The following is an 8738-nucleotide window of genomic DNA, read 5'->3' on the forward strand; positions in this document are numbered from 1 at the left end:
GTGCTAACTCGATTAGCCGCTAGTTGCTCACCGCTCCGACAGGCGTCTCTCGGGGGTTCACAGCGGCCGTGCAGCTTGCTCCGCTGTCCGCTCCGCTGCCACCATGTTATATTCTGGTCTCATTCACGACAGACTCCAGAATATCTATTTCCTACCGAACGGGGTAGTAAGTTTTATTAACAAGTCATGCGACTCAGATTGGTCCTCTGCCATGTACAATAGCAACATACAGCCTAACTATCCTTACTTGTGTGACACTCTAAAACGTCCGTGCAGCAACACAATCTATTGTGGAACAAAACATCTCGCAAACAATAATTCACATTATTACAAATGGCAGCGGTAAAACAGTAAAACACACATAGTTTAACAGCAATTAAACTAAAGCGACATCAGTTAGCAGCGGTCACATTTACAGTACTGTACTTTCTAGTAGGGGTGGGTTTTGATAATCGATTTATCGATTAAAATCGATTCTGGCTTGGATAACGTGATATCGATTCATTAAAATTTATTTTGCCCGAAACGCCAGAATCTCAGGTTAAACCTCACAAAATTTCAAGAACCCCCAAACAGCTAAAACAGTAAATGAGAGCAGGAACACAGATTCTGCACAAAGATGTAAACACAAAGCTCGGACCCGCCGACGGATCAGAATCAGTGAGATGTTGCCTTTCTCTCACATGACGGCACGGACACGGTCGGGGCTGAAAGCTGACAGCTCGCTGATTCCGAAGTTTCGGCGGGTCTGCGCTTTGTGTTTACGCCCTTTTGCGGTGAAGCTAAAGCTGTTAGTTTGATCTCTCTCCAAACATTATTGACCAAACCAGCAGCAAAAGAAGATCCAAACTACGCTTCATAAAAACATCGTCATGAATTCCCTCTGACTTTTGCTGTTTTGCTTCCACCACACTTCATGTGTAACAGAGTCATAAATAACATTGTTATAATTACACAAAATGTGTTCTAAACCCCCAAACTTCTCCTTTTATACCTGACTTTTAGGACCTCCAAGCCTGTAGTTGTGTTCATTATCAGTTAGAGCCCCTCCTCATTCTTTTCTTCTTCTTTGGTGCAATACTATAAATACAGTGTACCCCTTTTGCCTCTGCCCTTTTTCTACAATTCCCCTGTGGGAGAGACACAACGCAGAATCACACCGGTTACACTTGGTGCCGCTGACCCGTCACATCGCCAATCCGCGATCCACCCCTCCTCCTTCTGCTGCCGCTGTTTTCCCGCCTCCTCTCTGCAGCTGTGTGCCAGAATCCTGTGCCCTGCGCTTTGACTCACAGGTTTTTATATCGCATGTGTGATCGATGCCCCGTAATTTGGCTTGCAGGCATCTCTGTCACGTGTGAACTTAAAGGGCAAATACGTAGGTGATCATTTCTGTCACTGTTTCATATTGTTGCCTCAAATTATACAGGCACGGATTGTAATTTTTTTTCTCTATTGATATTGGCTTTTACAGCCTGTTTTAATTGAGAGGAGAAAACAACATTTTATTTTCTATGGTGTTTTGATTCTTTGATGTTTTTTTTTCTTCTCCCCACATTTCATTGTTTTGTGAAGTTTTGCATAATTGTGTGTGGGGGTTAGGCTCGTTTTTTTTTTTGCTGTTGAACAGTGATATCTCACTTGGGCCAACATGTTAAGTGAGGAAACTGTGGATAGCGCTTTGCCTGATCTGTTCTCTGCGGGGAGTAATATGACCTTTGGTTTGGGGAGGGGTCATCAGATTGCTCCAAAGTTTTTTGGGAGGGGTAGGCCAGTAGTCCCGGGTATTGGTGCCCACACTGTAGACCAGCCAGTGATGCACTCACCATTAATGCCAGCAGCTAGCTCCACACCAGCTGCTTGCGAACGCCAAACACACACCCAGGCTGTCACTAGTGACATGTTGAGCAGCTTGATCACTGACTTAGCAAAGCAAATTGGGGAAAATATCACATCCTCTCTTAACTCTATGCACCAGCCAGCCCCCACCCAGCCACAGTCTCCCCAGAATGTGCCCTCGAGCTGCAATGACCAGTCCCAGCTGAAGGTTGTTGTTCAGTCAGACACCAAAGCTCCACCATACTTCAAGGGTGACAACACAGATCTATTTCCCATCGGTGAATGGGAGGACATGATGAGATGTTATCTGCACAGAATCAGCTGTGACACAGATGAAGAAATGTTTGCCATATTAATGTCTAGACTAACTGGCAAAGCCAGAGATGTGGTCAAGGTGTCACTTCGTTGCCGCCCTGAGTTGAATCGGAATGATCCTATTACTGCTGTGTTTGACATACTGAGGTCTAACTTCAGCGACTTGACATATTCCAGCCTGCCCATGAAAGATTTCTACAGTACTGTGCCACGTCCAGGTGAGAACGCCATGGATTACTGGATCCGGTTGAACAAGTCTATTGATGCTGCTGATGAGTGTCTCCGCAGGCGCGGCAAGATGGTAGAGGACCCCAGTAGTGAGGTTGTTTCGATGTTCATTAATCACTGTCCTGACCACAGTCTTACGTTGTCTTTTCAACTGAAGGCCCCTGAGGAGTGGACTGCAGCTGAGGTTCAGAGCCGTCTGGACAACTATGTGAGGAAAATGAGACAGTCTAGTGTTTTGTCTCATAATACAGCAAGTCTGTCCATCCCGCATCCGAGCCCTGTCGCTGTTAACAGCCAGCCCCACTCCAGCGGTGCTCAAGCAGTCCCAGTAACACATGAGCCAGCCTCGTATCCTATGCCCTCTGTTCCCTCTGCAGCCACATGTCAGCCTCTCTCTTCTGATGGCATGGTAAGTGTGCAGCAGCCCTCTGCTTGTCCTCCTTTGACTCTACATGTCATGCCCCCATCTTTGCCAGTTTCTGGCCCTCCTCCAGCTGAGCCAGGTGTTCAACAGATGGTAGCACTGTTTGACAAGGTTCTGTCCATGTGCACTGCATCACTAGCCACTGGTCCTAGGTGCCCACAACCCACAGGTCATTCCCATGGGCACCGCAATGCTCATCGTGCTTCGTGCAGAGTGTGTGGCTCACATGAACACACAACCCATGTGCATTGTAGGCTGTACAAGCTATGCCACAGCTGCTTTGACCCTGGACACATGAGGTGTGAATGCCCACAGTTGCACCAGAAACCAAGCGTTTCAGTCCCTCCTCCCACCGATGCTGCTTTAAACTAGCCAGCCCATGTAACGAGAGGGGTAGCATGGGCAGTGTTGATGAAACCCTCAGAAATGCAACAGACCCAGAAGCCATATATGTTAACTGCTGTAGTAGCCTCTCTGATGAGAAGACTGTTATTATGGGTTCACAAAGAGTTGGCAGGGCTAGTGAGTTGTTTTACACTCCAGTGTCGGTCAGTGGCCGGTGTTCCCTGACAAGCATGCTTGATTCAGGAAGTATGTCATGCACACTAAGTGAAGAGGCTGATAGCAAGCTAAGAGCCGCTGGTGTTGCTCTGATTCCGCAGCATATCCCTGAAAATGTGGTGCTGGTTGGTTGCGGTGGCCTTCTCACACAACCGAAATGCATCTATGATTTGGACATTGAAGTATATGGGACTAGGTTTCTTGTACCAACATTTGTGGTTCCTGGGCAAAAAGATGAGCTCATCGTGGGGAGCAATGTGATCCGGCCCATCATTCAGAAGATGAAGGCTGATACAAAGTACTGGGAGCTTATTAACTCCAATTACACTGGCACTGATTGTGAAGACTTCCTGCAGTTGCTGAGCTGTATCTCACGGTGGTCTGCTCCTGTGTTGCCAGATAAAGTAGGTACAGTCAGGTTGCGGAAGAGTGTCATTCTCCTGCCACAAAAAGAATATGTAGTTTGGGGAAAGCTGCCACCTTCTGCCCTCGTGTCTCCAGGAAGTACTGTCGTTGTGGAACCCACATCAGCCCGTTCCACTCCAAAGAACATAATGGTGGGGCGCATTATAACACCCATGTGGGGAGATCGTTGGGTCCCTATGAAAGTCCTTAACCCAACAGAGAGCCCTGTGACACTTCGTCGCAATGCTAAGATTGCGGATGTCTTTCCTTGTATTGCTGTGGAGGACCTGCCCATCACTCAAGGTCTCTGCGAGACTCTGACTGACCAGCATACCAGTTTTCCCCCCTCATCAGACTCTGTGCCTGACTCTGCACAGCTACTCAAAGATGCTGGGTTGGCTGACATTGATATTGAGGGCTGTGAAGTGTCAGATGGGTGGAAGAGGAAATTGGTGGAGCTTGTGTTGACTTACCAAGATGTGTTCTCTAGAGACAAACTGGACTGTGGTGAGGTGAAAGACTTTGTCCATCGTATCCACCTCACTGACGACCGCCCTTTCAGGCTTCCCTATCGCAGAGTACCCCCGGCTCACTATCACAAGTTGCGAGAGGTGCTGTCAGACATGGAGATGAAAGGCATCATCAGTAAGTCCACCAGCGAATACGCCTCGCCACTGGTAATGGTTTGGAAGAAGTCAGGTGACTTGAGGATATGCACTGACTTCCGCTGGCTCAATGCCAAAACCATTAAGGATGCTCACCCACTGCCCCATCAGGCTGACTGTCTTGCTGCCCTTGGTGGGAATGCTTTCTTCAGCACCATGGACCTCACATCTGGGTTCTACAACGTTCCCCTCCATGAGTCTGACAGACGGTACACTGCTTTCACTACACCTCTTGGCCTGTATGAGTACAACAGACTTCCCCAGGGTCTATGCAACAGCCCAGCATCTTTCATGCGGATGATGCTCAGCATCTTTGGTGATTTGAACTTTTCCAGCCTCCTGTGTTATCTTGATGACCTGCTGGTGTTTGCGCCTTCAGAAGAGGAGGCCCTAAGACGTCTTGAGATTGTTTTCTCTCGCCTGAGGACCAGCAATCTGAAGCTGGCGCAGAAAAAATGTCACTTTCTCAGACACTCTGTGAGGTTTTTGGGTCATGTCGTGGATGCTGGTGGTGTCTCGGTTGATCAGGATAAAGTGAGGGTTATCGCCAATTTTCAGAAGACTGACCTTATGGATGGTGACGGTTGCACCCCTTCTCAGAGGAAAGTGAGATCCTTCCTTGGCATGGTGATGTTTTACCAGCATTTTATTCCAGGGTGCTCTCGTATTGCGAAGCCACTCTTTGCTCTAACTGCCGGTCAGAAGAGGACTAAAGGCTGCCATGGGAGTCGGAAACCTGGAACTTTTCGCAAGCTCACCCCTCAAGATTGGACTCCTGCTTGTGAGAAAGCATTTGAGGGACTCAAAGGTGCACTCCTCAGCTGTGCGGTGCTGGCACATCCTGATTTTGAGAGGCCATTCATCCTTTCAACTGACGCTTCCATGGATGGGCTGGGTGCTGTCTTATCCCAGGTGCCAGCTGGTGAGGAGAGAGCAAGACCTATAGCCTTTGCTAGTAAGTCTCTCAGCCGCAGTCAGGCCAAATACCCAGCACACCGGCTCGAATTTTTGGCTCTGAAGTGGGCTGTGTGCGATAAGTTCAGCCACTGGCTCAAGGGTCATCGGTTCACTGTCTGGACTGATAACAATCCTCTCACATACATTCTGACTAAGCCAAAGCTGGATGCCTGTGAACAGCGTTGGGTCTCTAAGCTTGCACCATACTGCTTTGAGATCAAATATGTTCCTGGAAAGCTGAACATTGTGGCAGACACCCTGAGCAGGGAACCGTTTGTGAGGCCGTTGGCCCAGCGGCTCCTGTCGGAGCCCTACTTTGAGCTGCTAGAGCAAGTCAGTGGTGTGAAAGATGCCAGTGTCCAAGATGCCTTCCGTTTGACCTGTCAACCTCAATCGATACGCAGTGCTCCACCCTCTGCTGTGCTTGATGTGTCTCTGTCAACTGATGACGTGTCTTCTCTCATGTCTTCGCTCTGTGAGTGGGAGTCTGCTTCTCGCCAGCGTGCAACATCCCTCGCTGGTCACCTAACCTCCATCAGTCCACCTGACTGTGATGTTACTCATGCGCTGTCCCGTGCTGATCTCCTGTCTCATCAAACAGGGGATCCTGTGATCTCCAGAGTAGCCCGCTATGTTGAGCGTAAGCGCAGACCCTCCAGACGTGAGCGCTGTCATGAGAACCAACATACGTTGCGGCTCCTGAAACAATGGGATAAGCTCACATTCCTCAATGGTGTCCTCTACAGAGTCGTGAGGGACCCACTGACCAAACACAAGAGATTCCAGTTTGTGGTACCTGACTCCCTAAAACAAGTGGTGCTGTCTGGCATACACGACAATGCTGGTCATCAAGGTCAACCTCGCACACTCTCCTTGGCTCGTCAGCGTTTTTTCTGGTATGATATGGAGAAGGATGTGCGCGGTCATGTGAGAAATTGCCGCAGGTGTGTTCTCAGCAAGACCCCAGAGCCAGCAGCTAGGGCCCCGTTGGAAAGCATTAAGACCTGTGCTCCACTGGAACTTGTGTGCATTGACTTCTGGTCAGCTGAGGACAGCAACAACAAGTCTGTGGATGTCCTTGTGATTACTGACCACTTCACAAAATTAGCACATGCATTCCAATGCCAGGATCAGACAGCTAAGAGAGTCGCTAAAAAGCTCTGGGATGGATTCTTCTGTGTGTATGGCTTCCCTCAGCGCATTCACTCTGACCAGGGAGCTAGTTTTGAGAGTGAGCTGCTTGCAGAGCTTCTGGTTTTGGGTGGCGTTGCCAAATCCCACACTTCACCATACCACCCCATGGGTAATGGTACCACAGAGAGATTTAATCGCACCCTTGGAAACATGTTACGGTCCCTCCCCCCCAGATGTAAGCAGAAATGGCCGCAGATGATACAGTCCATGACGTTTGTGTATAACTGTACGGCACACGAGACCACCGGCTTTGCGCCATTCTACCTGATGTTTGGGAGGGTGCCAAGGTTGCCAGTTGACCTCATGTTTCGGGATGTCCTTCATGATGACACCATTTGTGACTATGATACCTATGTCAAGTCACTGATGGATGACCTGCGCTCTGCCATGCTCCGAGCCCAGGAACACAGCACAATGGAGCAGAGACACCAGTCTGACCAGTACAACAGAAAAGTGAAGGGTCTGCCTCTTTCACTAGGGGACCAGGTGTTGTTGGCAAACAAGGGAGTCAGAGGAAAAAGGAAGCTCTCTGACAAATGGGAACCTGTTGTGTACACGGTAGTTGACTTGGATCCTGCTCTTCACATCTGCCGTATCAGAGACAAAGAAGGTCATGAGCGTGTGGTGCATCGCAACCTGCTCCTTCAAGTTAACTTTTTGCCCTTGGACACAACACTGAATGACGATGCTGCACATCCTGCTGTGAGCGTTGTCAGTGGCCCCGCTGAGTCTGACCTGGATGGGTCTGTGACATCTTTTGGGGGCACAGGAGCTGTACCTCCTGCCACCTGGACTGTGGATTCCGTCTCCAGCATTGGCGAGTGTGATGACCGCACACTATCATGGATCCATCAGCAATCTGCCGCTGACCCGGTCGAAGATGGCGTTCATGGGACCCCTCCCATAATGGGTGTTTCTGATCTTGGTGGGCTGGCTGGTGATGGAGCCTCCCCAGGCTCCCCTGCTGCTTTCCCGTCCCACACTTTTCATTCTCTTGAACCCAAAAATGTGGACGTGGATCAAGGACTTACCACACGTTTTGGTAGAATCATTAAACCAGTTCGTCGCTTGATTGAATCAATGGCTCAACTTGAAACACTCCTTGGTGTTGAACCTATTCAAGCAGCGGTTATTGATGTGTGAATTTGCTTATTTCTGTATGTTTTTCATTGCTATTGTTTTTGGAAAAGAATAATACAGGCACAGAGTTCATTGTATTTTGTCAGTCTGTGCAGTCTGATAGTGACGCCCATAGATATTATGGCCTGTTTTGTGTGGTGTAAATGGCACCTCATTTTGTCTATAGAAAGTCCTGGGATCTTGCTAGGCGCCGAGCAGGTCTCAGGTCTCTTATCCTCCTTGGAGGAAGCTATATTGCTGATCTAATTCATTGTATATGCGATGTGAATTTGTTTGAGGCCACTGTATCTGTTATTGTGGGTTTATATATTTTTTTTGGTGTACCCTTTAGGATTTTGTGTAATTCTTGGGGGGTGAATGTAACAGAGTCATAAATAACATTGTTATAATTACACAAAATGTGTTCTAAACCCCCAAACTTCTCCTTTTATACCTGACTTTTAGGACCTCCAAGCCTGTAGTTGTGTTCATTATCAGTTAGAGCCCCTCCTCATTCTTTTCTTCTTCTTTGGTGCAATACTATAAATACAGTGTACCCCTTTTGCCTCTGCCCTTTTTCTACAATTCCCCTGTGGGAGAGACACAACGCAGAATCACACCGGTTACACATGCACATCTCTCTTTCTTTCTCTCTCTCAGTATACTTCAACAACAGTTTCCCGTCTAAAAATCTGTTTTCTGCATTATTCGCTTGCTTGTTACGCACAAGTCTACCGTTGTTTACAGCGCTGTCGGTCGCTGTTTAACTTCAGAGGTAATGTTCATATGTTGATTAATGGTTTTCTTTTGTTTCTGATGTACTGCAGAATATTTTTATAAAATTCCAGTCCAGGAAAATCCCCTTTATGTTTTTCTGTGTTTTATCTTCAGCTACTTTGACACAAAGGCATCTGCTGTGATGCTCACACCTTTGATAAAGTCTGGAAAGTGTCAGCTTCCTTTTTATAGATAGAAAAATATGTAAATGTAATGATCTGAATTATAATATTTCTGACTGTCTGAGGCAAAAT

Source organism: Rhamphochromis longiceps, linkage group LG23 (genome assembly GCF_057381845.1).
Source record: "Rhamphochromis longiceps isolate RC_006_pf linkage group LG23, R_longiceps_female_GT1.1, whole genome shotgun sequence".
In the NCBI taxonomy this organism is placed as follows: Eukaryota; Metazoa; Chordata; class Actinopteri; order Cichliformes; family Cichlidae; genus Rhamphochromis; species Rhamphochromis longiceps.